We start from the raw sequence: 10,088 nt of genomic DNA on the forward strand, positions 1-10,088 counted from the left end.
CAGCCAGAAGGCTGGCGCTCCCCACCCGCAGCTCCCTGTGCGCCGGAAGCCCTCTTTCCGGGGAACCACGAGGCCGGGAGTCGATGCCTGTTACTTCTATAAAATATTTGAGGATTGTTGACAGGAAATGCTGGACAATTAAAATGGAAATAATGCAGAAAATGTAAACTGCCTACCAGTGTCTGAAAGACAGTTACTTCTTGATAACATAATATCTACGACTTGTGTCCCTGTAACAGTAGCCTTGTCTGTTCAGCCCTGCTTGGCCTAAGCCGCTGCTGGCCTCTAAACCGTGCTGGCGATTTCGTGCCTGGCCAGCAGAGGGCAGGAAGAACGCCTTTCCTCCGCTTCTTCCCGGTCTTCCCTCCCACGGTCAGGGTTGCATTGCTTAGAAAAGCTGGCAGAATCACCCAAGGAGAAATGAAATCCAAGGGAGAGGAATGAGGTCAGGAATTGTGATCTCGAGGTTCGTGAACATCCTTGCTCAGACTTTTTCACGGGGACTAAAATAAACCAGCAGTGATACTGAGAGACATCCCTGAGGAGGTTGCCTATAGCAGCTGCCTATGGAACTCTGCTGAGGGTAGCACCACTGACTGGCCAGGATCGTTGAAAACTACCCGCCTCACAGAATGAAAATTCCCCATGCTGCCCCCACCCAGAATGCAGGAACCCAAAGGCCCATGGCTGCTTTCCCATAATTGCTTTGCCTGTTTCAGCACCTTGACCTGTTGTCTTCAGCCTGTCCGTTCACCAGCATATACTACGGGGCCCCAGAAACTAATAACGTAGAGAAGTCTTCTCTGAGTGACTTTTCTTTGGATCTTTCAGGCCTCAGAGGAGGCCATACCCTGACAATTTCAGGCCCCCGGTGCACCTGTGAAGCCTGACATGTGAAGCCATGTATGACCAGTCAACCAGAACAGGCCCCTCGGTATGGAGCCTGTGTTGGGAGACAGCAGAGACCAGGCCTGTCCTTGGTTTCTTTGCTCTGCCCATCATTCCTGCCTGCTCTGGCTCCAGCCGCCTGCCTTCTCAGCCTGCTCGCTCTTTGTTTAATCATCCCAAGAGAAGAGCCTCCTGCGTGGGCAGGGATTGTGTAGGCAGGAGCTCAGCGCAGAAGCATAGCCACACATCATAGAAAAGCAGCGAAAGAAGGCCCTGGAGATGCGGGGAGTAGGCAGGCTAATCATATGTAGAGGGTGGAACTGAGTAAGTGGGGAAAGAGACAAGCTGGACACTTCAAAGACTAAACTGCCACTGATTTCTCTCCCGCACTGGATCCTGTACAACTTCACCTGCATTGGAGCCGGGGTGCTGGAGGAAGGGCCTCCAGCGTGATCCTCATGCTATTGTGTGTGATCACTAGCTTTCCTAGGCAAAGTGCTGATACTTTGTGGGCCTGCAAACTATTGGCAGTAAGCAGTGCTTTATAAAGCAGGTTATCTGACTGCGCACCAGGTACTCTCTCTTTGAGTCTTTCCTCTCAGTATTTACTGAAGTGTTAAGTGTGCTATTCTTATCTCTGATGTGATATTAAATATTGAAAGAAAGATCAAGTGGCCATGCTTGGGTCAGTAGGTCAGTAGCATGAGTGACTGAAACTTCCTCAAGGGAATGGTAAATTTTTAGGACTACAAGAAGAATCAAGATAGAGGGCTCAGAATCCCCCTTCAAAAAAAAAAAGGAAAAAACAAAAAGCAAAAAGAAGAAAACCTTGTTTTGGTTTGGTTTGGTCTGGTTTGGTTTATTTGAGTCAGAAAAAGAGCACACCTGAGCCCTGGACCTGGCCTTTACTCCAGGATGTCTTGTCCTTACTTTTTTGACCTCTTAGGCTGCTGACTAATTCCAGGACAAGGGTCCAGGTCCCTTTCCTATGAACACCCAAATTGACTTTGCAGTTCCTTGCTGTGATCCAAAGCCTCCCTGTTTCCTGGCCCCGAGCAATGCCATTCTCTCCAATTGCTGGATTATCCTTGATGTAAAAGGAATTTCCTAGGTTTGAGAAATGTGCATCTGCCTTCTTAACACTGTCTTTTCATCCCCAGCCCAGCCCTCTTCTGCCCATAATATCTACTCCTTCTCATTGTACCTATTACTTAGTGTGGTGCTCTTTATAAACTAAAATCAGATCGCACCCACCACCTCCTGGCCCTCAGCTGCTGTTATCCATCTGCATTTAGTTAGTGAAGAGAATATGAGCAAGGCCCAAAGATGACAATATGGGACAGACGAGGAAAGTGTAAGCAGTCCAAGGTGCATGAAGCCAAGTATGACCAGCCAGATGGAGTCAGAGTATGAGACTGACAATAAATAAAAGACAGAAAATAAGGAATAAGAGAAATGCAGAGAAAGAAATTTGAGAATGTATTGGAGAAACAGCTCTGTATCAGTCTTCCGGGGTTGCCATAAAGCCATCTTCTACCACTGCATACATCTCTGTGCCATGAGTAAATTGTTTAATCCACATGTATGAATATTTTACTTCAGAGTCAGTGATGTTAAGAGGGACTGTCTTAACATCTCAGCACCTTGGGACATCTCCCAAACCTTAGGACCAAACATTCAAATACCATACTGGGTGGCTTAAACAACACAACTCGCAGTTCTGGAGGACAGAAGGAGACCTTTATCTAGGTCCTGGAAGGTTCCGTTTCTGGTGAAGACCCTCCCCCAGACAGTTGCCTTCTTGCTGTGTCCAGCACAGTGGGGAAGAGATCTGGTCTCCTTCTTTACTTGTAAGAATACCAATTCTTTTGGGTGAGGAACCCACCCTGATGACTCATTTAAACTTAGCTGCCTCTTTTAAGGTCCTATCTCCCAATACAGTCACAAAGGCAAGACCTCTAATATATAGACAGGCAAAAGAACAATTACAAGACGCGTAAGTGTAGGAATTACCACACTGAGAGGTACAGAGTGCTGCAGGGGCGCACAGAAGAGGCACCTAACCCAGACCTGCAATGTTTACAAAAGCTCCTCAGAGTCTTTCTCTCTGTAGCTCCTTTTCCAAGTCCAGAAAATTCTTATATTCCCAGTGTCTTTGAACATACTCACAACTCTTATGTTAACTAAAATCTGGAGCGCTCTAAGGATCATATATCCTGTGCAGAAAAGGATGGTTTCGCATCCTCTCACAGCCATGCATTAGAATTAGACTCCTGCATTCAACAGATCTCTGCTCCTTAAGTTCAAAGATTCATTTCACTCCTTTCCTCACTGCTGATAACTACCAATCTTCTGGAGCCTACCTATTATTCATTTTAGACTTTCTCACCTCTCTCATAGTTCTCTCTTCTTTATGTCCAGATGAGATTTCATGGCCCATTATTTTACCCTTGTCTCTTTGCTTTTTCATCTTACACCAAAATCCCAACTTTGGATGAACTGCACCATGAATATTCTCTGTGTTTTCCTCCAAGTAGCTGAGCTCTGCTGGAGAAACATACCAGTAGAAATTCAGGGTCATCAAACCCACAGAGGGCCCTCAGTTCATTCCTATTGTCTATTCCTCTGATCTCTACATTCCTTCTCCTATTGTATATAGTTTTCTTAAACTATCTTGGCTCCTAAAATTTCAATCCTCTTCATTCATACACACACACACACACACACACACACACACAAACACACACACACTGAAAAATCAGACCTCCAACTTCAAAGAGAAAATAAAAACTATCAGGCAGCTGCTCCCCACCACATCTAGAATCTATTGTCTTAGTTAAGATGCTGGTTAGGTTGCCATGACAATATAGAAAAAAATTATAAAGGCTTAAGATTGTAGGGTTTTTTTTTTCTTTTTCATGCAGGAGAATCTGAGACAGTAAAATGATTTGAGAGTAAAGGAGACCCAGGCTTCTTCCTCTCTGTCACTGTTGTCCCTAGTCACCTTCACCACGGAAAGGTGGCATACACTCACAACCACAGTTAACCTGCAGGAAACAGCAATGAGAAAAAAAGTCTGTTTATCTCTTGTAAGACCTTGATCTGGAAGCTGCACTTATCTCTTCCACCCGCAGCCACTGTACTAGTTGTAAAGCAACATTTAGTTGCAAAACACATCTAGGAAATAGAATTATTATCTAGTTGACAGTGATTTATGTTCACTATAGTAATCCTCTTCTAATTTCCTCTTACAATGGGTCGATTCTCTACTGCTACCAATATTCAGGATCTCCCACTCCTGCTCTAGATTCATTCCTCCTTGCCTTCTCAGGTACTTGGCAGAAGTAATCAATAAATTAATTAGTCTCCATTTCTCCTCCTTTTCCCCTCTCTCCCTCTCTGCTCTCTCCTTCTCTTCTCTTTCTGTAACTTTATTATTTTCTATATATTGCAGTAATTCGAATGAGGGGCTTCTAGTTCTTCTTTAAAAAAAAGAGGTCATGTGCCACCATGCCCTGTTACAGTTAGCTTCCTACTGGAATTTTTACTTAAATGTCTAAAAAGCATCTAAAATTTAGTATGTCCAAAATGGAACACATTTGCTGTTGGGAGTTACTCTCTACTAATTACTATTCTCTGTACAAGTTGAAGTTCCATATCTCTCACCATGCATGAAACCAAAATCAAAACGGATTAAAGATCTAAATATTGAAACAGAAACACTATCTGCTGGAAGATAGAATAGGTAAAACTTTTGAAGACATAGGTGTAGGCAAAGACTTTGTGAGCAAAACTCCAATTGCACAGGAAATGTTACAAAGAATCAACAATTGAAATCTCATTATATTAAAAAGCTTTTGCACAGCAAAAGAAATTATCAACAGGGTGAACAGACAACCTATAGAAAGGGAAAATTTTTTGCCAACAGTTCCTCAAAGGACTAATATCTAGAATGTATAAAGAATTCAAAAACTTTGATGCCTCTCCAATTTAAGATCCAATCCAAAAATGGGCATCTGAAATGAGTAGAAACTTCTCAGATGAAGATATATAAACAGCAAATAAATATATGAAAAAATGTTAAACATCACTAATCACTTGAGAGATGCAAATTAAAGCAACACTGAGATTCCAGCTCACTCCAGAAAGAATGGCTGTTATCAAGAAATAAACCAATGACAAATACCAGGACTGTGGAGATAAGGAAACCCTTCTCCACTGTTGGTGGGAACATAGACTGGTGCAACCACTGTGGAAATTCTCTTCCTGAAAAAATTAAAAGCATCATACCATGGTAACATGCACATACTCACGTTTATAGCAACAAAATTTGTAGCAGCTAAATCCTGGAAACAGCCCAAATACCTATCAAAAGATGAATGGATGAAGAAGTTTTTTTTATACAATGTAGTACTACTCTGCCATAAATAAGGATAATCTTGAGACTTTTCTAGGTAAATGGATGCACCTTGAGACTATACTTTTAAGTGAAATAAATTGGGCATGTATATATAAATATCACATTGTTTCACTGGTGTGAGACACCAAAAGGATAAATAAAGATCAAAATAATAGATGTTGAGAAATAGGAAGAAAATGTTCAAATAAGAGGAACAAGGGAAGGGGAAAGGAAGTAAAGGAAAAGAAAAAAGAGAAGAGATGGGAAAAAAATTGAAACAAAGCCATGGTAAATAAGGAAGAGAGGAGGTATTAAAGGGAGGGGAGGAGCTTGGGGAAAAAAGAAGAATCAAGATATGTTACATACAGGTATAAATTCTCTATGATGAATGTGATCTCTCTCTCTCTCTCTCTCTCTCTCTCTCTCTCTCTAATTAAAAAAATAAAGTTGAAATCCATAATATTTATTGATAGTGAAGGATGATTCTTGTGTGTGTGTATGTGTGTGTGTGTGTCTGTCTGTCTGTCTGTGTCTCTTGTGTGTGTTTGGGAGATTAGAGACCATTTGAGTCCAGCAAATTTTGAGAAAAAAACTGTTATGTAAAATGAGAGAAAGAAGATGATCAGGGCCGAGGATATAGCTCAGCGGCACAAGCACCTGTCGGCATGAGCAAGGTCCTGAGTTCAATTCCCAGTACCAAAAAAAGAGAAGAGGAGAGGAGAGGAGAGGAGAGGGACTTTGGAAAAGTTACTTAAACTCTGAACCATAGTTTTTCCATCTAAAATTGTGATCAATAATACTGGATCTAAATTTATTGTTCTCTATGAGAAATAAAGGTAACATGCTTAGATCATAGCAGGTCATCATCAGACAACTTCTATTCAGTTACCAGAAATCCTTTTTCTTTCTTTCTTTCTTTCTTTCTTTCTTTCTTTCTTTCTTTCTTTCTTTCTTTCTTTCTTTCTTTCTTCTCTTTTTGGTGGTGCTGGGAGTCAAACCTGGGCCTTGAGTCACATCCCCAGCAACTACCAGAAATTTTTTTTTTTTTTTTGTCTTTTTGAGACAGGGTCTTGCTATGGAGTTCAGGCTGGCTGTGAGCTCACTTTGTAGCCCTGGCTGGTGGATCTCAAACTCACAACGATCCTCCTGCCTCAGCCTCCCAAGAGCTGGGATTACAGGTGTGAACCACCACACCTGGCCAATCTTATTTATTTGTATCTCATCTTTCTTCCTCACCTTCCACTTGCAGTCTCTAAATTCTACCTCCCTACTTCCTTAACAGTTTTTGGATCCATCTTAACTACTACCTCCATGACTTTAGTTCAAGTCTCTATCATCTCCTGCCCAGATACTACTATGGACTCCCATTAGTACCACCCTTTAAATTGCTCTCCACACTGGCTTCCACTGCAGTCTTTCCAAATCCTCCCAAATCTCAACACATTTCCAGTGTTCCCACTTCTTCCTTGCATAGCTTGCAAGGGTCTGCACTTGCTGAGATAGAGTGTGCTTCATTTTTCTATCGCCACAGTAACAAGTTGTCATGAATTTAGTGACTTAAAATAACACCTATTTGGGCTTGGGGTATAGCTCAGTGCCATAAGCGCCTGCCTGACAAGCACAAGGTCCTGAGTTCGAGTCCCGGTACCAAAATAATAATAATAATAATAATGATACCCATTTATTAGCTCTTATAGCCAGAAGTCCCCCCAGTGTGTCTGGGTTCTCTGCTCCTAATATCACAAGGTATCATCCAAACTGAAATCTCTTCTGGGGACTTGGGAGAGGACTGAAGTCCCTGTTCTTGTGGTGGCTGTCAGCCAGGGACTGATCTCGGGCAGAGGCCACTTGGTCTGTGCCCCACACCTCCATCCTCCAGTGAGCAACAGCCGTATGTGGTCCTCCACACGGTCCTTTCTGTCTTCAAGCTACTAACAGTATGCTGAATCCCTGTTGCTCTTTAAATACCTCTGACTTCTGCTGTGGCCCAACAGGGAAAACGCTTGGCTTTTAAAGAACTTGTGTAAATTGGTTAGGACTAGTTGAATACTTTGTTTATCTTGAGATCACCTGATTAGTAACATAAACACCTGTAAAACTCCTTTCGCCACATAACAGTCATGAGAGTAGCATCTCATACATTTGCAAGTCTACCTACCCTCAAGAGAAGAAGATTATACAACAAATGGTATGAGTTACTGGGATAGAGTCAGCCTATAATTCTACCTACTCCAGGAGAGGAAGCCAGGGAAAACATCGCTGAAAATTGCTGCTGGAGCGCAGATCAAATGAATAAGAGAAGCTTCCAGAGAGTGTGTACAAGAGCCGTATAATGAAGGATGCATCGCAAAAAGGGGGGTGTGGGGTGGGAACCAGAGGAAGGTGAGTGTGTATATGAGGCAAAGGACAAGCCACAGTGACTAGAAATAAACTGACCAGGGAAGTCAGCAGCAGCCACGCCATGAGGGCTTCATAGATCCTGTTAAAAGGTGTTCTCTCTCCCCAAAACAGAGGTCAGAAGCATGGCAAAATCATATTGGCATTTTGAAAGTACACTGTGGCTACAAGGTGGAGGATGAATGTCAGGCAGCGCCAGTAAAACATGGTGGCCCCTTTCAGGAGCCTAGGAGAGCAGTACAAGAGACTCTACAGTACAGCAATGCATACAAGCAAATGGAGTCAAGGAACACTCAGTAGCTAAAATCAACAGGACTCCGTGATTAATTGGATATGAGAGCCATGTAGTTATGCTCCCCAGGAAGCAGACTCCAAAACAGAGATTACTGTGAAGGATGTTTACTAAGGAGTCTTCTTGGAGTTAACACCTGTGCAAGGGAGGGAATGAAAACGGGATTAGACAAAGGGAGAAGCTGGGCAGTCATTCAGTCCCAACAAAGACCTCAGTCAATCCCATGAGGAGCTCGGGGGCTGCAAGCAGATTTCAGAGTTGCTCTCCTCTGTGCTCATCAGTCACTGCAGGGTACCCCGGAAAGGGTGCGTGACCCTGGATGAACTAACCTTCTTCTGCCCAGACAACTCATGAAAGGGGATGACAGTTGAGGAAGTCTTCCAGCAGCACTCTCGGTAGCTGGACAATTAATACGTCATCTTTGAAGGGGAGTCTGGGATTTGTATCACAGCCTCCGTTACGGGGTGGAAGAGCCCAAGGGAGTAAGGCAGTAAGGATGACTTTAACTTTCTGATCTGTGCACCTCAGTGGATACACTTATGACCATATATTGCAATCACTGGCTTACTTGGCAAAATCACCATTAGAGCTGGTGATGCTCAGGGACAGGCCGCATACAGGATGGTCGGTGCACAGTCTTGTACTGGCACATGGTTTCCTGGGTAAGTAAATGTCTGTCGACTATTTTCATCCCTTTCTCCCCTGTCTTTCCTTTGTCCCTCAGCCGTCATCCAGTGTGGGAAAAGGTCAGCAGGTTATCTGGCACTCCACCTGCGCTGGAGCTGAGCAAACAGTCAAGCTTCTCTGGTTCAGGCTCCCGGATGAGCAAGACAGGCAGTGCCAGGAGGACAGGCAGGGGGAGTAGGTAGTGACATCCCACACACCCTAGGCTTGTCCTCCACTGCCTCAGCCCCTAGAAACTCTGGCTGGACCAGATCCTCCTCAAAAGGACTGGATAAGGACTCTGAATCCCTTCTAAGCCTAGACCCCATCCTCACTCTAATCTGCTCTTTCATTAATGCCCCCGCTTCTTAAGACGGCTTCTGGGGACCAGAGATAAAATTTCGAATCATGCTGGACTTTCTTTGGAATCAAGGACAATGGATACGGAGCCAGGCCCACCCCGAGAAGCCGAACCCACTCCATTCTCGCACGCCCAGCCTTTAGCTTTGTCCCCGCGGCACCCCCGCGACCCAGCCCCACCCTGGCCCCCTCTCGTGGGAACCTGACACCCTAGCCTGGCGGCTCCACCTGCGCTGCCTGCACACCCGGAGCGGTCAGCGTGTCAAGTGGAGGCAGGCGCTGCCTGGAGACCGCAGGGACAGGCCGCTGCCGCCTCCTCCCTTTTACCTGGGACCAGGAGAGGGTTGGAACGCTAGCCCACCCCCGTTTATTCTTTCAGCGCTCACCTCCGTTCCCAGCTGCCCTCAACACCCAAGTCTGACTCTTCTTTCGGTCAAATTTCCCCTGCCAAGGCTCCCCGCGGACAGATGGCGCCCTCCCACCCGCTCCGCGTGCTGAGGAATCCCGGGGCCCTGGAGGTGGTACTGGGTGCTGGTCCTCCGACAGGAGGGAAAATTGCAGTGCCCACGCTCCGCAGTGAGGAGCTGCAGGGAGCTCCGGTAGCGGTGGTGTCGCGGTCACTGCGGTCACTGCGGCACAGTAGGTAACCTTGGCGCCTGGCTGAGACCTGCGCCGCAGCGGGGGACCCCCAAACAGAAAGCTGATCTCCTCGTCCCTAGACCCGAAGATGCCAGACTCCGCCCCTCTCACCTTCCCTGGCTCTGCAACCTCCTCCCACCCAGCCAGTGCGCTCCGGCGCCCCGGGAGCGCGCGCGCGCGCACAAACACACACACACACACACACACACACACACACACAGACACACACACACACACTTCCCCAGAACTGGGGGCGTTGGTAAGGAAAGGGTGGGAGAAAGGACATCTCTAAGAGAAGACGCGGGGGATCTAGGGAAGGGGTGAGCCTGGAGCCAGTAACTCCCGAGCGGGGACGAGGGCGGAGGGTCACCTGGTGGGACAGAGGGTGACCAGAGCCTGGGAGGGACTGGATTCTAGGCGGGGCGAGCCGAGGAGCAGAGGGGCCGGGGC

This window comes from Chinchilla lanigera, unplaced genomic scaffold (assembly GCF_000276665.1).
Source record: "Chinchilla lanigera isolate Chin_1 unplaced genomic scaffold, ChiLan1.0 scaffold00013, whole genome shotgun sequence".
In the NCBI taxonomy this organism is placed as follows: Eukaryota; Metazoa; Chordata; class Mammalia; order Rodentia; family Chinchillidae; genus Chinchilla; species Chinchilla lanigera.